At 40.6% G+C, this 22,066-nt stretch overlaps 1 protein-coding gene and 1 non-coding gene across 7 annotated transcripts in view; one reads left to right on the plus strand and one right to left on the minus strand.

The window, feature by feature from the left end:
* The window catches only part of ST3GAL3 (ST3 beta-galactoside alpha-2,3-sialyltransferase 3), a 227,342-nt gene that overhangs the window by 161,491 nt on the left and 43,785 nt on the right, over window positions 1–22,066 (minus strand). The gene's annotated exons all lie outside the window — the stretch shown is intronic.
* TRNAA-GGC (transfer RNA alanine (anticodon GGC)) lies at window positions 8,987–9,062 on the plus strand. The gene has a single exon. It is a non-coding gene; the product is annotated as a tRNA-Ala (tRNA).

Below are 22,066 nucleotides of genomic sequence, written 5' to 3' on the forward strand. Positions count from 1 at the left end.
ACACTACCTGATAACAAACTATACAAGGCTATAATAACCAAAACAGCACGGTACTGGCATTAAAAACACACTTAGATCAACAGAACAGAATGGAGAGCCAAGAAATAAATCCATGCCTATCCAGTCAATTAATATACAACAAAGGAGGCAAGAATACACAATAAAGACAGTTTATTCAACAAATAATGTTTGGAAAACTGGACAGATAACATGCAAAAAAAATGAAACTAACCACCTCTTATACCATATACAAGAATAGACTCAAAATAGATTAAAAACTTAAATGTAAGACCTGAAACCATAAACTCCTAGAAGAAAACTTAGGCAGTAAACTCTCGGGCATTGCTCTTAATATTTTTTTCTGATATATCTCCTCAAACAAGAAAAGCAAAAAAAAATAATAATAATAATAATAAATAAACTAATGGGACTACATCAAACTAAAAAGTTTTTGCACCACAAAGGAAATCATCAACAAAGACAGCCTACCCACTGGAAGAAGACATTTGCCAATGATATATCGATAAGAGATTAATATCCAAAATTTATAAAGAACATGTACTGGCCCTGGCCAGGTGTCTTAGTGGATAGAGCATTGTTTTGATACACTGAGGTTGCTGGTTTAATCCCCACTTAGGGCACACACAAGAAGCAACCAATGAGTGAACAACTAAATGGGACAACTAAGTGGAACAATAAATTGATTCTTCTCTCTCTCCCCCCTCAAATCAATGAGGAAAAAAAAAAAAAAGAACGCATACTAATCAACACCAAAAACTAAAAACTAACCAGTTAAAAAATGGACAAGGAAGCTGAATAGACATTTCTCTAATAAACACGAAAGATACTCAGTGTCACTGTCAAAGTAATGCAAATTAAAATCACACCTATCACAATATCTATCATCAATGAATCAACAAAGAAGTGTTGGCAAGGATACGAGAGAAGGAAACCTTTGTGCACTGTTGGAGGGGTTGCAAATTGCTGCAGCCACTATGGAAAACAGTATGGAGGTGCCTCAAAATATTATGCTTCTGTCTTTTTCTAAAACATTTTTTTAATGTTTATTTTATTGATTGTAGAGAGAGAGTAAGGAAGAGAGAGAGAGAGTAAGGAAGAGAGAGAGAGGACACATACACAAACAGACAGAACATCCACCTGTTCGTATATGTGTCCTGACTGGGGATCCAACTGGCAACCTCTGCTCTTCCAGACAATGTTCTAACCACCGGGCCAGGGTGCCTCAAAAAGTTAAAAACAGAACTACCTTATGACCCAGCAATTCCACTTCTGGGTATTTATTTGATGAATCCAAAACACTAATTTGAAGATATATGCACCCCTATGTTCACTGCAGCATTATTTACAATAGCCAAGATATGGAAGTAATCTAAATGCCCATCAATAGATGACTGGATAAAGATGATGTGGCACATATATACAATGGAATATTACTCGGCCATAAAAACACAAAATCTTGCCCCGGCTGTTCGCACAGTGGATAGGGCATAGTCCTAGAAAGCCAAAGTCACTGGTTCGATCCCAAGGTCACCAGCTCAAGCCTGAGGTCACTGGCTGGATCCCGAGGGCACCGGCTCAACCATGGGGGGGGGGTGTTGCCAATTCAAGCCCTGGTCAGGGCATATATGAGAAGCAATCGATGGCACAGCCAAGTAGAACAATGAGTTGATGGCTCTCTCTTGCAAAAAAAAAAAATTATTAAAAAAATAAAATCTTACCGGCCCTGTCCGGTTGGCTCAGTGGTGGGGCGTCAGCCTGGCGTGCAGAGGTCCTGGGTTCGATTCCCGGCCAGGGCACACGGTAGAGGCGCCCATCTGCTTCTCCACCCCTCCCCTTCTCCTTCCTCTCTGTCTCTCTCTTCCCCTCCCGCGGCAAGGCTCCATTAGAGCGGGGATGGCCCGGGCGCTGGGGATGGCTCCTTGGCCTCTGCCCCAGGTGCTGGAGTGGCTCTGGTCGCAAAGGGGCGATGCCTTGGAGGGGCAGAGCGTCGCCCCCTGGTGGGCAGAGCATCGCCCCTGGTGGGCGTGCCGGGTGGATCCCGGTCGGGCGCATGCGGAAGTCTGTCTGACTGTCTCTCCCCGTTTCCAGCTTCAGAAAAATACAAAATAAATAAATAAATAAATAAAATAAAATAAAATAAAATCTTACCATTTGCAACATGTGTGGACCTAGAGGGTATTATGCTAAGTGAAATAAGTTAGAGAAAGGAGAAAGATATGATTTCACTTACATGTGGACTCAAAAGAACAAAATAAATGAACAAACATACAGACACAAAGAACAAATTGATGGTTGGCAGATGGGAAGGAGATTGGGAGGCTGGGTAAACAAAAATGAAGGTATTAAAAAGTACAAGTTGGTAGTTGTAAAACAGTCCCAGGAAGGAAAGTATAACACACTGATTTTCAAACTCTTTATACTTAGGGACTGGTGAAAATAGAAGAATTATTTTGGGGACCACTAAGGCAGAAATCACCCTGAGCATAAGCGAATTCAACCAAGATCATTGGGTCTATAATCTTTATATAACATCAAGGTGGTTAACTCTCTTGTGGACCAGCTGCTGAAAAACACTGACATAGAAAATAGTTAATTATAATAACTATGTATGGACCAGATGGGTACTAGACTTATCAGATCACTTTATAAATTATATAAATGTCTAACTACTATGCTGTACACCTGAAACTAACATAAAATAATATTGAATGTCAACTGTAATTGACAAATTTAAAAAAAACTGTCAAGGTCATCAAAAACAAAGGAAGTCTAAGAAACTGTCATAGCTAAGAACAGCCCAAGAAGACATGGCAGGGAAATATTAACATAGTATCCTGGATAGGATCCTGGAACAGAAAAAGGACATCAGGGAAAAACTATTAAAATCTGAAAATAGTATGAATTTTAGTTAATTTAAAGAAATAATAATCAGCAGAATTAGGTGCTATCAAAATTTTAGCACAGATGTCTTCATTTCAGTTATATTAATGTATGTATGTATGTATACATCTATTTAATACATGCATGTGTGTACATGAAATATCTATTATACTAATACTTTATATATATTTGAGTACTGTGTGTTTTTCATTTAACATTTTAGAATTAGCTTTTCCTTTGGTCATTAAAAATATATATTTCATATCAGCCCTGGCTGGTGGTTCAGTGGGTAGAGCATCAGCCCAGCATATGGACGTCCTAGGTTCAATTTCTGGTCAGGGCACTCAGGAGAAGTGACCATCTGCTTCTCCCTCTCTTCTCCCCCTTTCCTCCCTCTTCCCCTCCCACAGACAGTGCCTCCATTGGTTCCAGCATGGCCTCAGGTGCTGAGGATAGCTCTGTTGGAGCGCATCAGCCTCAGGCACTAAAAATAGCTTAGTACTCAAACATGGGCCCCAGATGGGGTTGCCAGGTGAATCCCGATTGGGGTGCATGCAGGAGTCTGCCTCACTATTTCTCCTCCTCTCACCTAAAAAACAAAAATTTTGTATCATAATTGTTAATGCCTCTACACTAACCCTCTAAAAGAATTATACATATCTCCATCATTTAACTGCCCATAATTGAGACTTAATTTCAAATTTGTGCTCATATAAATATAGCTGTGATGAATAAAATTTATATTTTCTTAAGTTAATCTAAAAAAATAAATTACAATGTCAAAAAAGTACTAAAAGAATACATTAAGGAACTATAATGTGAAATAATCACATGATAGTCACATTTTTAAAAAGTTCTTATCTGTTAAAGAGGCATACTGAAGTATTTATAGTAAAATGACATGTCTGGGATTTACTTTAAAATATAATTTAATTTTAAAAATTCAAACAATAAAAAAAAGATATGAATCTCTGTGAGAGCAGTGCCTGGATTATTCACATGTGCCAGAGACCCTTGGGCAGGATGAGACTCTTAAGTCATTTGCCATATGACATTCTTTCCCTCATCTGGGAAAAAGATGTACTTGATAGGCTATAATTAAAAGAACACAGTACCATTCCATTCTCAGAAGATAACTTAGTGGAACAAAGTAAAAAGTTGCTCAACAAAGTTTTTATATTTTGTCATAAGAAATTTTGTATACTTATTACTTTGTAATATTTCTATTTTTAAAGGATGTACACTTTCTCAGTACCTATACTGAGAAAGGCCAAGTTATAATTGGTTGTCATCACTGCCATTCATCTTTATTAGGAATGGAAGGCATGGAGAGAATGAAACACATCCCTGGTGGAAATGTAAAATAGTGAAGCAGCTTTGGAAAATAGTCTGGGAGTTCCTCGTCAGTTAAATACAGTATAGAGTTGCCAAATGACTCAGCAAGTCTACTGCTAAGTGTACATACCCAAGAGAAATAAAAATTTGATGTCCAAACAAAAACTTGAACTTTAAATGTTTGTATCAGTTTATTTATAATATTCACAAAGTGGAAGCAACCTAAATGTCCATCAATTGATGAGGGATAAATAACATGTGATATATCCACACATATATATTATTTCACCATTAAAAGGAATAAAGTATTGATACATTTCAACATGGATGAATCTTGAATCATTATGTGAAATAAAAGAAACTAGTCACAAAAGACCACATATTGTATAATTCCATTTATATGAAATGTCCAGTGTAGGCAAATCCATAGTGAAAGAAAATAGATTAGTAATTGCAACATAGGGGTGGGTGGTGGAAAATAAAGCATGACTAAAAAAGACTAAAAATGGCCCTATCTCACACCATACACAAAAATTAACTCAAAATGAATTAAAGATGTAAATGTAAGACCTGAAACCATACAACTTCCAGAAGAAAATATAGACAGTATGCTCCTTGACATCAGTCCTGGTGATGACTTTTTAAATTTGACACCAAAAACAAAGGCAACTAAAGTAATAATGTGGGACTACATCGAAACTAAAAACTGCACAGCATAAATGAAAAGGCAATCTACTGAATGAGAGAAAATACTTGCAAATCATATAGCTGATACAGGGTTAATATCCAAAAAATATAAAGAACTCATACAACCTTAATAGCTACTCCTTGCCCCCTGCCAAACAATCAATTTGAAAATGGGCAGAGAATCTGAATAGATATTTTTCTAACGAAGACATATAGATGGTCAACAGGTACATGTATAGGTGCTGAACATCACTAATCATTAGTGAAATGCAAATCAAAACCACAATAAGATAGCAACTTACACCCATTAGGATGGCTATTAACAAAAAGACAAGAAATAATGAGTGTTGATGAGAATGTGGAGAAAAGGAAACCCTTATGCACTGTTAGTGGGAATATAAATTGGTGCAGCCACTATAGAAAACAGTATGAAAGTTCTTCAAAAAATCAAAACTAGTTATCAACCAATGTCACCCAATAAAATTCAATTATAAAAATGGAACCACCACATTACCCAGCAATTCCACTAGGTATTTTTCTGAAGAAAATGAAAACACTAACTTGAAAACATATGTGCCCCATGTTCACTGCTGTTGTTTCCAATAGTCAAGATATGAAAACAAACTAAGGGCCCACTGATGAGTGAACGGATTAAGCAAATGCGGTGTACACAAAGGGGTGGTAAAAATAGGGTTACAGCTGTTAGTATACAAAACAGTTTATTCTTCTATTATTATTTATCTATTAGTTATTGTATTAGTTATTTGTATTATTTCTTATTATTATTTCATATACTTATGATTTACCTTTTAGGTAATAATGGCTGGTAATTTTTTTTTTTTTTTTGTATTTTTCTGAAGCTGGAAACGGGGAGAGACAGTCAGACAGACTCCCACATGCGCCCGACCAGGGGCAATGCTCTGCCCCTCCGGGGGGAGGGGGGTCGCTCTGCCGCGACCAGAGCCACTCTAGCGCCTGGGGCAGAGGCCAAGGAGCCATCCCCAGCACCCGGGCCATCTTTGCTCCAATGGAGCCTTGGCTGTGGGAGGGGAAGAGAGAGACAGAGAGGAAGGGGGGGGGTGGAGAAGCAAATGGGCGCTTCTCCTATGTGCCCTGGCCAGGAATCGAACCCGGGTCCCCCGCAGGCCAGGCCGACGCTCTACCGCTGAGCCAACCAGCCAGGGCCAATGGCTGGTAATTTAATCAACAACCTACTTTTTCCTACCCCTACATATATATAATGAGATATTATTTGGCCACAAAAATAATTAAATCCTGCCACTGCAACAACGTGGATGCATCTTGAAGACATTATGCTATATAAAATGAGAAAGACAAATACCATATGATCTCATTTATATGTGAAATCTGTTTTTAGAACTAAAAAAATAGCTCATAGACACAAAGAGAACAGATTGGTGGTGCTGCCAGAGGTGGGGACTGAAGGGGGGTGCAAAGTGAGTGAAGGGAGTCAAAAGGTACAAACTTCCAGTTATAAAATAAGTCATGGGGATGTATTATGCAGCACAGCAACTAGTTAATAATACTGTACTGCATATTTGAAAGCTGCTAAGAGAGTAAGTCTTAAAAATTCTCATCACAAGAAAAAATTATATAATTATGTGTGGTGACAAATGTTAACTAGACTTATTGTGGTGATCATTTTGCAATATATAAAAATAGCAAGTCATTACATTGTATAACTGAAATTAATGTTATATGTCAATTTTATCTCAACAATAATGGAATAAACAAAGAAAAATAGAAAGGAAAAAAAATAGTTACCTTAAAAAAAAGAGTAGAAGGCTGGTCACCTCACACCTCTAGAGAAACAAGGCCCCCTATGATCATACAGGCTGACCATGGATACATCTTTTTTTTCCCCATGGAAAGCAGAGGGACCTTTACTGTTTTTTGGGTTTTTTTAATGAAAGAAAAAAACTGACCAGCGGTGGCACAGTGGATAGAGCATTGACCTGGAACACTTAGGTCCCAAGTTCGAGGCCATGGAGTCACCGGCTTGAGTGCAGGATCATCCACATGACCCCAAGGTCACTGGCTTGAGCCCAAAGGTCACTGGCTTGAGCCCAAGGCCACTGGCTAGGCTTGAGCTCCCCAGTCAATGCACGTATGAGAAGCAATCAATCAGTCAATGAACAACTAAAATGCTGCAACTATGAGTTGATGCTTCTCATCTCTCTCCCTTCCTCTCTCTGTTGCTAAAAAAAAAAGACAGCCAAATTTTATAATGGGCCAAAGACGTTAAGCGACTCACCAGACTTAACTTTATGAACCAGGAAGAGCAAATTAAAACAAGATAGTACTATACACTTATTAAAATGGCCGAAATCTGAAGCACTGACACCACCAAATGCTGAGGATGTGGAGCAACAGGAACTCTCATTCACTGTTGGTAGGAATGCCACTTTGGAAGAGTTTTGCAGTTTCTTACAAAACTAAATATATTCTTACCATATGATCCAGCAATCACATTCCTTGGTATTTATCCCAGAGAGTTGAAAACTGATATCTACACAAAACCCCAAACACAGATGTTTATAGCAGCTTTATTCATAATTGCCAAGACTTGAATGCAACTAAGATATTCTTTTAGTATATGAATGAATAAATAGATTGTGCTACCTCCAAACAAAAGAATATTATTCAGTGTTAAAAATAAATGAGCTATCAAGTCATGAAAAGATACAGAGGAACCTTAAGTGTATATTGCTAAGTGAAAGAAGACAATCTGGAAATGCTACATAATAGATGATTCCAATATCTGACATTCTGGAAAAGGCAAAACTATAGAGACAGTAGAAAGATCAGTGGTTCCAGGGGTTAGAGGGAAGGAATTGATGAACAGATGGAGAACAGAGGATTTTTAGGGCAGTGAAATTATTCCGTAGTATGATTCTATAATGGTAGATACATTTATCCAAAGCCATAGAATGTATAACACTAAGGGTAAATTCTAATAAAACTATAGACTTTGGGTGAAAATGATGGGCTGATGTAGGTTCATCAAATGTAACATACCACTCTGGCGGGATGTTGATAGTGGGGGAGAAGGTTTATGGAACATCTCTGTACTTTCCCTTCAATTTTGCTGTTAACCTAAAAGCTCTAAAAAAGTTTCAAAAATAAAAACTCTGCAACTTACTTTCATATAGTACAAAAAATGTGTGTCTACCTGTCTGACCAGATGACAGATAGATAGATAGATACATAGAAAAAAAGAACAAATGTGGTAAAACCTTAAAATGTTAACTGGAGAATCTAGTTGAAATGACCCTGACATTCACTTTACTGTACTGTTCTTTCAACTTTTCCACTGGTTTGGAATTTTTCCAAAGTAAAAATTTGAGGTGAAACAAATACATAAAAAGGATTAACAATGGGTCACAACTGAAGCCCTGAGATCACAAAGTATAGTAACCTTAGTAAGACAACCCTGAGATGCCAAGGCTGAGCCCAAATCTCTCCACTCTTTGGGGAAAAGAATGTAAAATAACCATAAGTAGGATGTCAACCAGCAGCCAAAAATATAGCCACCAGAGTTAGATTAGATGGGAATCTATAAACTGAGCTAACTGAGAAAGCATTGGCCTATAATTAGATCAAACCCCTTCATTCTTCCTTTCTCACTTCCATTTCCCTACTTTCGAGAACATTCAGAACCTAATTCACAAATACTGTACATTAAGGCCCTGGCTGGTTGGCTCAGCAGTAGAGTGTTGGCCTGGCATGTGGAAGTCCCAGGTTCAATTCCCAGTCAGGGCACACAGGAGAAGCAACCATCTGCTTCTCCACTTCTCCCCCATCCCTTCCTCTCCTGCAGCCATGGCTCAAATGGCTCAAGCAAGTCAGCCCTGGGCACTGAGGATGGCTCCATGTCCTCACCTCAAGCGCTAAAACAACTCAGTTGCTGAGCATCGGAGCAAGCCCCAGGTGGGCAGAACACTGCCCCATAGAGGGCATGGCAAGTGGATCCTGGTCCCGGCACTAGCAGGAGTCTGTATCTCTATCTCCCCACCTCTGACTTAATAAAAAACAAAACAAGGCCCTGGCTGGTTAGCTCAGTGGTAGAGCGTCGGCCTGGCATGCGGAAGTCCTGGGTTCGATTCCCAGCCAGGGCACACAGGAGAAGCGCCCATTTGCTTCTCCACCCCTCCCCCTCTCCTTCCTCTCTGTCTATCTCTTCCCCTCCCGCAGCCGAGGCTCCATTGGAGCAAAAGATGGCCCAGGCGCTGGGGATGGTTCCTTGGCCTCTGCCCCAGGCGCTAGAGTGGCTCTGGTTGCAACAGAGCAACACCCCGGATGGGCAGAGCATCGCCCCCTGGTGGGCGTGCCGGGTGGATCCTGGTTGGATGCATGCGGGAGTCTGTCTATCCCCGTTTCCAGCTTCAGAAAAATACAAAAAAAAAAACCAACAACAAAAAACAGAAAACAAAACAAAGTAAAAAAAAAAACAAGAAATACATTAATATGTTGATTTTTCAAAAAAGTTTCAAAAACAATGGCAATATTAGCCAAAAGAGAAAAGGTATTTCTCCATTTTTTCAATTTGACTAACCATACTAAATGAAAATAAAAATTAAAGCAAACAAAACATGTAGAGCTTGACCAGGCAGTGGCGCAGTGGATAGAGCATAGAATTGGGACGCAAAGGACCCAGATTCAAAACCCCAAGGTCTCCAGCTCAAGCGCGGGCTCATCTGGCTTGAGCATGAGCTCATCAGCTTGAGTGCGGGGTTGCTGGCTTGAGCCCAAAAGGTTGCTGGCTTGAAGCCCAAGGTCACTGGCTTGAGCAAGGGGTCACTCGCTCTGCTGCAGCCCTCCTGGTCAAGGCACATATGAGAGAGCAATCAATGAACTAAGGTGCTGCAATGAAGAACTGATGCTTCTCATCTCTCTCCCTTCCTGTCCGTCTCTATCTGTCCCTCTCTTTGACTCTCTCTCCATCTCTGTCACACACACACATACACACACACACACAAACATGTAGAATAGAAAAGGGTGCAGAGAATGTAGAGAGAAGAATAAGACTTTAAGCAATCAGTTCAGAAAGGAAGGCTGGTCTGTCACAAGCGCTCTGGATTTCAGGAAATCTGTATATCATTAGAAAAAGCATATACACAGAGGATTTAAAAACGGGGCTGCCTCTCCTGGATACGTTGTTTCAAGGAAGCAGACTTCTAATTCTCCCTCTTTTCTTGTGTTTTCTTTTAGCTTGCATGTTCCTGGGGGAGAGAAAAATTATGTCCCAAATCCAGGAGCACATCTTTGAAAAGACAATCATCTATAAAACAAGAAGTGATGGGTATGCAACATAATCAAATGTCAAAATAACCTGGAGATGTTTTCTCTGAACATATGTACCCTGATTTATCAATGTCACCCCGTTAAGATTAATAAAAAAAGAAAGTGTCTATTTGTCTAAGAAACTTATTTTCCTGAAATTAAAAGCATAATCATCATAATTATACCCACCACAGTCTGGCTGGTGAATACTACACACATATACACAATATACACAGCCATAAAAAATGGCCTAGAAAAAGACATACCAAACTTGTTAAGAATGAGATGTATAACTTTTATTTTTTATTCTGTGTACTTGTTTGTTGAAGTTATTTAAATCAGCATGATTCATGTTTAACACATCTAATTTAATTACATAAGGCTTTGTGTCTTAAAATTTCAGACTACTAATACTGTAACATTAAGTTACACAACTAAAAACTTTTAAAAATATGATACCTATATACCAATGTGATTAATCATATACAAGGAAAAACACTACACATAGGAAGAAATTCAGGAGTAAATAAAATGAAAATTACCTCAGATTGCCTCTGAATTGTAGGTGTTTATTCGAAAATGAGCCTTGTTTTATAATGGTTCAGACACACAAAGTTTTATTAAAAACCATAATTTCTGAGTTCTGGTCTAATTTTTAGGTCATTGAGTCCAAAGTGGTTTCCAAAAAGACACTACCCAACAGTTTCACTTATTTAAATATAAATGATCTCCAAGAATTTATTTTATAATACATGGAAAAGAGGTCTCTAATTTATGTGTTTTAAACCAGTCTATCTATTGCAGACATATTCAAGCACTCATTTTGTATATAAAATATATCCACAATTTTTATGTATATATAAGTAAGTGCATATGTTTACTGCCCAGAGGAAGAAGTGGAGGACAGAAATGTCAGAGAGAGGGGGATAACTGAGGGAGACCACTGATGAGGGGCAAAAGAATCCCACTGGACTTGACAACTGGAAATACCTGGGAGAGTGACGATCTGATTAAGGCCGACGAGGATGCAATACAGCACTGAAATGCTATGATAGCATTGTCACTGCAACAGATGGGGCTGCAAAGACAGTCGGAGGTCAGAACATGAAGGGTTTGTATACCATGAAAGAAGTTTTGGACACTTCCTGCTAGCAAGAACTCAGAGCATCCTTTCAGCTCTGAGATTGAACTTCATTTGCTTTATATCCCAAGCACTGGGCAAAGTATCTAGCATTTAGGTATGTTTGCTAAATTTAATAATTTCTTCTTTCTTCTAAGCCATGAGAAACAAGAAAAGATTTTGTGGCTGCTTTGTTTTTAGTATTAAACAGCCAGAAGTAATTTCCCAAGTAACTTTCACCCCTGTTGTCATTTCCAAGGCAGCTTCTTTTCCCTAATATATGTGGTCTTTAAACAGGACATTCCCTTCCATTATGGTTTTATCACAAGTTCTACCTCAGTGAGTCATGAAGTTGCACCTCCCCCCTTGTGTCAATACTTTTAAAATCTGTTGTTAACCTTTATGTACAGCTGAGGACTGCAGGCCGGACAGTAGGGTGGAGAAGGTCTCCTTCCTCTCTCCTTCCCTTCCCCTCCTTGTAAAATGGCAATCAAGGGGAGTGGGGGGGGGGAATTCCCTTAATTTAAAAAATTTATTTATTGACTTTGGAGAGAGCAAAAGAAAAAGAGAAAGAGAAACAGACAGACAGATAGACAAGACAGACATTGATTTGTTGTTCTACTTATTCATGCACTCATTGGTTGATTCTTGAATGTGCCTTGACTGGGAATCAAACCTGCAACCCTTGTTGTATTGGGTTGATGCTCTAACCCACAGAGCTACCAGGCCAGGGCTTCCTCAATTTTTAATTGTGGTATTTACTTACTTTTAAATATCAATTAAGGAAGACTGTAAGGTTTCAATGTTTTCACAGGGGAATGTGGGCTTTTTAAAAGGTTGGAAAGTACTGCATGCACAGCTATACATTCCTTTATCTTAGTATATGTAATACTTCGTACACTTATTTTTAAAAATATTTTTATTTATTGATTTTAGAGACAGAGGAAAGGGGGGGAAGAGAGAAAGAAACATTAATCTATTTCTGTATGTGCCCTGATTAGGGATCGAACCAGTAGCCTTTGCGTATCAGGATGATGCTCCAACCAACCGAGCCATCCAGCCAGAGCAAGTACACTTGTTTTTTAAACACATGCTACCTAATCAGACTATAATTTCCTCAAAACTAGGGACCAAGGCTAATTTGATCTTTTTTATTATTATTATTCAGTGAGAGGAGGGGAGGCAGAGACAGACTCCTGCTTGCAACCCAATAGGGATCCACCTGGCAAACCCATTAGGGGGTGATGCTGTGCCCATCTAGGGCACTGCTTTGTTGCTCAACAACCAAGCTCTTCTTAGCACCTGAGGCAGAAGCCATGGAGTCATCCTCAGCGCCTGGGGCTGACTTGCTTCATTTGATTCATGGCAGCAGGAGAGGAAGAGAGAGAGAGAGAGAGAGAGGGAGGGAGAGAGAAGTGAGAGAGAGAGAGAAGTGAGAGAGGGAGGGGTGGAGAAGCAGATGGGCACTTCTCCTGTGTGCTCTGACCGGGAATTGAACCCAGGACATCCACATGCAGGGCCGACAATCTACCACTGAGCCAAACAGCCAGGGCTAATTTTGGTCTTTAGAGACCAGTAACTATCTTTTTTTTTTTTTTTCCCCCCCTGAAGCTGGAAACGGGGAGAGACAGTCAGACAGACTCCCGCATGCGCCCGACCGGGATCCACCCGGCATGCCCACCAGGAGGCGGTGCTCTGCCCCTCCGGGCGTCACTCTGCCGCAACCAGAGCCACTCTAGCGCCTGGGGCAGAGGCCAAGGAGCCATCCCCAGCGCCCGGGCCATCTTTGCTCCAATGGAGCCTTGGCTGTGGGAGGGGAAGAGAGAGACAGAGAGGAAGGGGGGGGTGGAGAAGCAAATGGGCGCTTCTCCTATGTGCCCTGGCCGGGAATGGAACCCGGGTCCCCCGCACGCCAGGCCGACGCTCTACCGCTGAGCCAACCGGCCAGGACCGAGACCAGTAACTATCTTAATAAGTACAACTGAATGGCTGTGAAATGAACTTCACTGAGGAGACAGAAGGCAATTTTAAATTCTAGGTAGAAATTTCTCAACCAGAAATTCCAGAAGAAACTTCTGTGTTCTGTTAATCCTCCTTCCCACAGAAGTCCAAAACACCAGGCTTCCACCAGGCATTTCTATTAGGTGTAAGGAACTTTAATCCTTTGAGTAGTACAAACGTTCATGTACATCCGTCCTCGTGCCTCTTGACATGCAGATAACAAAAAATTTTATTTTAAAAATATGTAAGGCATCATCAAAGAAAGGCAAATGTATGTTCTTCTTGTTTCCATAAATTGGGTATCAAACAAACATGATTTTAAGTTAATAAAACTGTAACTGTAACTAATTTCATTTTTTGAAAAGAAACTCACTCCCAAGGGTTAGGGTACATGAAAAAAACTCACTACTCAAAGGGTTATGGCCCTCTGCATCAGATCTAAACCTGCATACCTGACATTAAGGCCTTTGGTACCTAACTTTACCCTGCCTCTCTAATCTTCTGTCACACTACCCCTCACAACACGCCCCATTCTTCACATGTCACTCTCTGCAATCACACTTGCTTCAGAAATACTGCTAATGTTCTGCTTCTCTAGAATACTTTCCCCAGGTCCTCAAATGTCCTGCCGCACCTGCCAGGGTCCCTGCTTCAGAACCCATCTCTTTCTCAAAGCCTTCCTGGATTTCACTTCATTCTGATCTGTCTTCACCCAGCCCTGTCTTATCTTGGTTCCTTTCTGTGAGTCTCAGCGTTCAGCACACAAACTTCTCAGGTCCCGACCTCCCTTCCTACGTGCCCCACACTGCTTAGAACAAGGCTGAATATGTAGCCAACTGTCACTCAGCAGTAATACTTGTTGACAGATAGAAAAAGTCATTGATATCTCTATCTCGACTTCATTCCCTCCAACTCAAGGGCTGCTTGGGTGGTATTCACATGAATCCCCGCAAGAAGCTATCAGTGTTATTTACACAAATATTTTTCTGTAACCCTGTATCTTACAACTACCTCTAGGTTACCATGAGGAAGACATTCCTGCTGTAGCTGAGAGAGAACTAGTTTTCATAGCTATAGGGCAGGATCAGAGGTTTTGCAATGTTTTTCTGTATCACTAAAAATAAATACAACACCCCCCCCCAACATACCTGAAGTTATTTTGCCTCTTTCTGCCTTTCCTAAGCAAAGAATCCTTAAATTTTCAGTTCTTTATTACTCTGTCTTGCACTCTCTCTCTGGTAAAATTTTGCTTTCCTCAGCCTTTTAAAATAACCCCAGGAAGCCTGACCAGTGGTGGTGCAGTGGATGAAGTGTGGACACGGAACACTGGAGTTTGAAGCCCTGCGGTCTCTGGCTCTGAGCACAGGCTAGTCAGCGTGGGCTTGCTGGTTTGATTTGGGAATCATCCACACAATCCCAAAGTTCGTCAGCTTGAGCCCAAAAGTTGCTGGTGTAAAAAACCCAAGTTTGCTGGCTTGAGCAAGGGGACACCGGCTCAGCCCAGGTCAAGGCACATACGAGAAGCAGTCAATGTACAACTAAAGTGAAAGCAAGTATGAGTTGACGTCTCTCACCCTCTCCCTTCCTGTCTCTCTCTCACTCTGTCACTCTCAAAATAAAATGAAATACCCCCAGGTGAAGAAAACCATAATATTATCACAGTGGCAATTTAAATATGTAACTCTGGGAGCCCTGGCAAGAAAGCTCGGTTGGTCAGACAGTCGTCCTGAAGCACAGAGGTTGCCAGTTTGATCCCCAGTCAGGGCACATGGGAACAGATCAACGTTCCTGTCTCTCTCTCTCTCTCTCTTCCTTCCTCTTACATTAGTAAATAAAAATTAAAAACAAACAAACAAATAAATAAATATGTAATTCTGGAAGGCAGACAGTTTTGAAGTGTCTTTAAATTCACCAATAATGATGAAATCCAGCCACCACAGGGTATGAGCAATATAATGCTGCAGCAGTGAGAGTTTTATGTAGTGGTGGGATTCAGCCGAATGGGTTTGGCAGAACCGCTACCTAATTTTTTGTTGAGTTCAGCAAACCGGCTGTTAAAATGGCACTCGTAATCAGGGTTCTTTCTAAGGTAGGCACCTGGGCAGCCACTCAATGTGGAAATCACAAATTTACATTCCTTATTCTTTTTTAACATTCATCTGCACAACATCATATTCTAAGCGCCCATAGTAATGTTCATTCTGTCCATAGGTGAAAAAAATTGCAAGTGAAGACACCAATCAAGAAGCAATGTGGAGACCCTGGCCAGTTGGCTCAGTGGTAGAGTGTCGGCCAGGTGTGTGGAAGTCCCAGGTTCGATTCCCGGCCAGGGCACACAGGAGAAGAGCCTATCTGCTTCTCCACCCTTCTCCCTCTCCTTATTCTCTATCTATCTCTTCCCCTCCTGCAGCCAAGGCTCCACTGGAGCAAAGTTGGCCCGGGTGCTGAGGATGGCTCCATGGCCTCCGCCTCAGGTGCTAGAATGGCTCTGGTTGCAACAGAGCAACACCCAGATGAGCAGAGCATCGCCCCCTGGTGGGCATGCTGAGTGGATCACAGTTGGGTACATGCAGGAGTTGGTCTGACTGCCACCTCGCTTCTAACTTCAGGGGAAAAAAAGAAACAATGTGGAAATATCTTAAATAACAGTTTTATTGTTTTTTGTCAGGTATTATTTAATATTTTTTCATTAATATTTTAAAACTTTCTTATCTAGTTTTGTATACCTCTTTTATTCTCATTTAAGTATTAAATACATGAAATAATAAACTACCTTTCAGTATACAGTTTATTTTACACTTAAAATGGTCATTTGGGCCCTGGCCAGTTGGCTCAGTGGTAGTGTCAGACTGGCATGTAGACATGAAGGGTTCAATTCCCGGTCAGGGCACACAGGAGAAGTGACCATTTTCTTCTCCACTCCTCCCCATCCTCTATCCTTCTCTCTCTCTTCTCCTCCCACAGCCATGGCTCGGTTGGAGCAAGTTGGCCCCATGTGCTGAGGATGGCTCCATGGCCTCACCTCAGACGCTAAAATAGTTCACTTGCTGAGCAACAAAGCAATGGCCCCAGATGGGTAGAGCATACATCGCCCCATAGAGGGCATGCCAGCTGGATCTCCGTCAGAGCGCATGCAGGGGTCTGTCTCTCTGCCTCCCTGCTTCTCAAGAAGAAGAAAAAAGACTAATTCTTTGCAAGAAAATAAATAAGACCACAACATTTTGAAAGCCCCTCTAAGAAAAGGAGCTTTGAGATTGTCCCAAAGAAAATATTACCACCTTGCTGTAATCAAATAAAGAAATTATTAAGTACATAACAAAGAGCCGTGTAACAAAAATTATTAAGTCTTTATCATCCATCTGTACTGGTATCAGGTACAGATTTTATTATAATTAGAGCAGTTACTTATTCAGTGCTCACCACAACACAGTGCTAACAGCTTTACATGTATTACCTCATTAAATCCTTAAGCTGTTCTGCAGGTGATAAAACTCAGGAGAGTAAATAAATTACCCAAAGTCACAGAGCTAGAACTCAAAGCCAGGTAGGGTTTATTCTAAAGCTTCGACTCCCTAGTACATCTTGTATATTCTTGCAAATTGCATATATGTTTTGCATATTCAAGCTCTGAGAAAGTTTAAGTACTATCACTAGATCACTAAGTAATTTGCAAGGGGGGAGAGTAAAAGGCAGTATATGTGATTCTAAAATCTATGTTCTCTCCAGTCACCTCTGTATTGCTTCCACCTTCTAAGTGCACACAGTCTAATGAATGAATAAAGAACAATCCCATATATGATTTTGCCAGAAGATACCCAGCACAGGCCTGTCCTGTGACAATCAAAAGGTTTTTCTGCCCCCTTGTGGCTCAAGAAGACTGCTACATATCAAAGCTCTATTAAAGAACTAAATTACCATATAAAGGCACTTGGCAGTCAGACACAAAACAAACAAGAGGTAACTGTGATTGGTTCAAAATAGAGCAGATTCAATAACCTAAAAATTTGAATTTCCCACTCTTCCATCCTGAGTATTTCTTGTAATAAGAAAGTTCCTGCCCTGGCCGGTTGGCTCAGCGGTAGAGCGTCGGCCTGGTGTGTGAGGGACCCGGGTTCGATTCCCGGCCAGGGCACATAGGAGAAGTGCCCATTTGCTTCTCCACCCCCACCCCCCCTCCTTCCTCTCTGTCTCTCTCTTCCCCTCCCGCAGCCAAGGCTCCATTGGAGCAAAGATGGCCCAGGCGCTGGGGATGGCTCTTTGACCTCTGCCCCAGGCGCTAGAGTGGCTCTGGTTGAGGCAGAGCGACGCCCCTGGTGGGCGTGCCGGGTGGATCCCGGTCGGGCGCATGCGGGAGTCTGTCTGTCTGTCTCTCCCCGTTTCCAGCTTCAGAAAAATAAAATAAATTAAATAAATTAAAAGAAAGAAAAGAAAGTTCCTAATAAGAATAACAGATTACTAGAGCTCAGAGAAAAAAAAAAATCAGTATTTTGCAATAAGGAGTATGATAACCAGCTATATGCATCCACAACAATGATAAAAGTTTTAAATATTCTGTGCTTGACCAGGTGGTGGTGCAGTGGATAGAGCGTCGGACTGGGATGCAGAAGACGCAGTTCGAGACCCCGAGGTCGCCAGCTTGAGCGAGGGCTCATCTGGTTTGAGCAAAAGCTCACCAACTTGGACCCAAGGTCACTGGCTCAAGCAAGGGGTTACTCGGTCTGCTGAAGGCCCACGGTCAAGGCAAATATGAGAAAGCAATCAATGAACAACTAAAGTGCCACAACGAAAAACTGATGATTGATGCTTCTCATCTCTCTCTGTTCCTGTCTGTCTGTCCCTATCTATCCCTCTCTCTGACTCTGTCTCTGTAAAAAAATAAAAATAAATAAAATAATAAAATAAAATATTCTAAGCCCCAAACAAAACTCCTGATTCTACAGAGCCTGCCCTCATTCTTCAAGTGCAGAGCACCCCAATGATAGCTGTACTTGGTCCCTACTGGTGAACGCTTAATTGCTTCCAAGCTTTTGTTATTAAAAACAACCATGCAAACCCTCACCGGATAGCTCATTTGATCCCTGGTCAGAGCAAAAACAAGAATCAACCAATGAATACATAACTACGTAAGTGGGACAACAAATTGATGTTTCTCTCCCCCCCCCCCTTCCTGTCTCATCAATTTTAAAAAATGATGCAAATAAATAAATAAATACTGCAGTGGGTAATCTTGTACACAGATCATTTTGTAAGTGTGCAAAAGTACCTGTGGATGAATTCTTAGAAGTGGAAATACTGGGTCAAAGGGCACTCACAAGCCTTTCCATTCTGTCTTATCTCTCTGGCTGCTCAGGCTTCTTCCTATGCATTCTTAAAAGTTTAAGAAGCACTGTTTATTCAGGGTAACTTTGTAAGAAGTGACCACCCCTTAGTTGGCAGTTCCCCGAGGATTTGATTCCACTCCAAATTGAAGCATTTTTAAGGGGATACCTCCAAGCAGCAACCTTCACAGGAGATAGAATTGTGGCCCAAAACATTTTCAACTGATAGTTACATGCCTGACAATCGGAGTGAACCCATAGAAGCTCATTAAAAATACTGTCTCTTAACCTGGCCTACTGTTTCAAAAAGTAGTCACAAATTGCCTTACCGGTGGTAGCACAGTGGATAGAATGTCAACCCGGAATGCTGAGGTCCTCGGTAAGAAACCCTAAGGTTGCTGGCAAGGGGTCACTGGCTTGGCTTGAGGCCACCCCCAGCACCCGGCACACACAAGAAGCAATCAATGAACAACAAAAGTAAAGCAACTATGAGTTGATGCTTCTCAATCTCCTCCCTCTCTCTCTCTCAAATTAAAAAAAAAAAAGTAGCGCCCTGGCCGGTTGGCTCAGCGGTAGAGCGTCGGCCTAGCGTGCGGAGGACCCGGGTTCGATTTCCGGCCAGGGCACACAGGAGAAGCGCCCATTTGCTTCTCCACCCCTCCGCCGCGCCTTCCTCTCTGTCTCTCTCTTCCCCTCCCGCAGCCAAGGCTCCATTGGAGCAAAGATGGCCCGGGCGCTGGGGATGGCTCTGTGGCCTCTGCCTCAGGCACTAGAATGGCTCTGGTCGCAACATGGCGACACCCAGGATGGGCAGAGCATCGCCTACTGGGGGACAGAGCGTCGCCCCATGGTGGGCGTGCGGGGTGGATTCCGGTCGGGCGCATGCGGGAGTCTGTCTGACTGTCTCTCCCTGTTTCCAGCTTCAGAAAAAAGAGAGAGAAAAAAAAAAAGTAGCCACAAATTAATTCAAGAGCCTGAGGGAAAGATACAGAGATCAATAAATAAGAGATCAGAGTCTAAGATCTCTTGCAACTGTGGTCAGTCACCTAGGATAATTTGTTTGATTTTTCTAAAATAAAAGTTTTCTAACTACACAAAAGTAAAGAGAAGGTATGATGAATCCCATCCCACAGATTAAATAATTAAACATTTTGCTACTGGCTTCCTGGTTTTGTTCCTTGACTCTCTCTCCTTCCTTCCCCTGCCCCTCTTTCTTTCTCCTCTTTTTTGGCCGCATAATTTTAAAACAAGATCCTGACATCATGCTGCTTCATGCCTAAATAGTTTCTCTGTCCGTAATTATCAAACACAAAGACATTTCCTTACATGACCACTGTTGGTCATATAAGTTTGTAAAATATGATTTTCATGTTTGCTCGCTTATAGTTTGCATTGGGGGCTGGGCGGTGCCAGGTATATGTATTCTGTGAAATTGCAAATTACCTTTCTGCTTGGGAAGGGCCACTGCTTTGCTAGTGTTTGCTGGAGGAGAGGTTTTCACGCCAGAAAGTTTTGAAAAGAGAAAGCAGAAGGAGAAGAGGCAGGAAGAAGCCATGTTTGCAGAGTGAGAGAGGAGAGAATGCAGAGTGCTGAAGAAGAAGTCAGTTTGTGCAGAGGAGAAGGTATGTAGATGGGGAACCAGAGCTGAGGGGCTTTGCGAGCTCTGCGGAGACTGACATATTTGAACAAATGGGCTTAATATATACTTTTAGAACATTTTACCCAAAAGCAGTAGAATATACCTTCTTTTTCAAGTGCACAAGAAACATTTTCCAGAACAGACTTTATGTTAGACCACAAAAAAAGTCTCAATAAATTTAAGAAGACTGAAATAAAATCAAGTATCTTATCTGATCACAATGATATGAAACTAGAAGTCAATTATAAGAAAAAAGGTGAAAAACACACAAACACATGGAGGCTAAATAACAAGCTACTAAACATGAATGGGTTAACCATAAGATCAAGGAGGAAATCAAAACATAGCTTGAGACAAATGAAACTGAAAACATGACCCCAAAAATCTATGAAACACTATCAAAGCAGTCCTAAGAGAGAAATTCATAGTAGTACAGGCCTATCACCTCAAGAAACAAGAAAAATCTTTTTTAAAAATCTAACTTACCCAGAAAGTAGGAAAAGAACAAACAAAACCCAAAGCAAGTAGAAATAAGGAAATAATAAAATCATAGTGGAAGTAAAAATATAGAGACTTAAAAAACAATAGAAGAGATCAATGAAACCAAGAACTGGTTTTCTGAGAATATAAACCTTTCACCAGAGAGGGCCCAAATAAGTAAAATTGGAAATAGAAGAGAAATGACCATCAACAGCACAGAAACACAAAGGATTATAAAAAAAAATACAATGAAGTATTATATGCTAACAAATCGGACAATGTGGAAGAAATGGATAAATTCCTAGACCATATAATCTTCCAGGTCTGAATCTGGAAGAAATAGAAAATCTGAACAGGCCAATAACTACTACAAAATCTGATATTGATTTATAATCAAAAGTCCCAACAAACAAAAGTCCTGGACTAGATAACCTCACAACTAAATTTTACCAAATGTTCAAAGAATTAATACCTATCTTTCTCAAACTATTTCAAAAAATTAAAGAGGAAATGCTACCAAAGTCATTTTATGAGGCCAGCATTACCTTGATAATAAAACCAGACAAAGACACACTACAAGAAAATTATATTCCTGATAAACATAAGATGGAAAAATTCTCAACAAAATATAAGGAAACTGAGTTCAGCAATACATTAAAAAAAGAGTACATCCCACAATCAATGAGATTTATTCCTGGGATGCAAGATTGGTTCAATATCCACAAATCAATGAATGTGATACACAATATAAACAAACTGAAGAATGAAAATATATGGTCATATCAATAGATGCAGAAAAAGCACTTGACAAATTCCAACATCCATTTATGATAAAAGCTCTCAGCAAAGTGGGGATAGAGAATACATACCTCAACATAATAAAAGCCATATTGGAGAAAACCACAGGCAACATCATACTTAATGGTGAAAAGCTGAAGGTTTTTTCTTTAAGATCAGAAACAAGACAAGGATGTCCATTTTCACCATTTGCATTCAATATAGTATTGGAAGTACTAGCCAGAGCAATCGTACAAGGAAAAAAAATAAAAAGGTATCCAAATTGGAAAGAAAGAAGAAAAACTATCATGGAGATGTTATACAGATGTCATAATAATCTATATAGAGGACTCTAAAGATTCTATCAAAAAATTATTAGAACTGATAAATGAATTCAGTCAAGTAGTAGGATACAAAATTAATATTCAGAAATCACTTGCATTGGTATACATCAATAACAAACTATCAGAATAATGAATTAAGAAAACAATCCCATTTACAACT

This window comes from Saccopteryx bilineata, chromosome 3, assembly GCF_036850765.1.
Source record: "Saccopteryx bilineata isolate mSacBil1 chromosome 3, mSacBil1_pri_phased_curated, whole genome shotgun sequence".
Lineage (NCBI taxonomy): Eukaryota > Metazoa > Chordata > Mammalia > Chiroptera > Emballonuridae > Saccopteryx > Saccopteryx bilineata.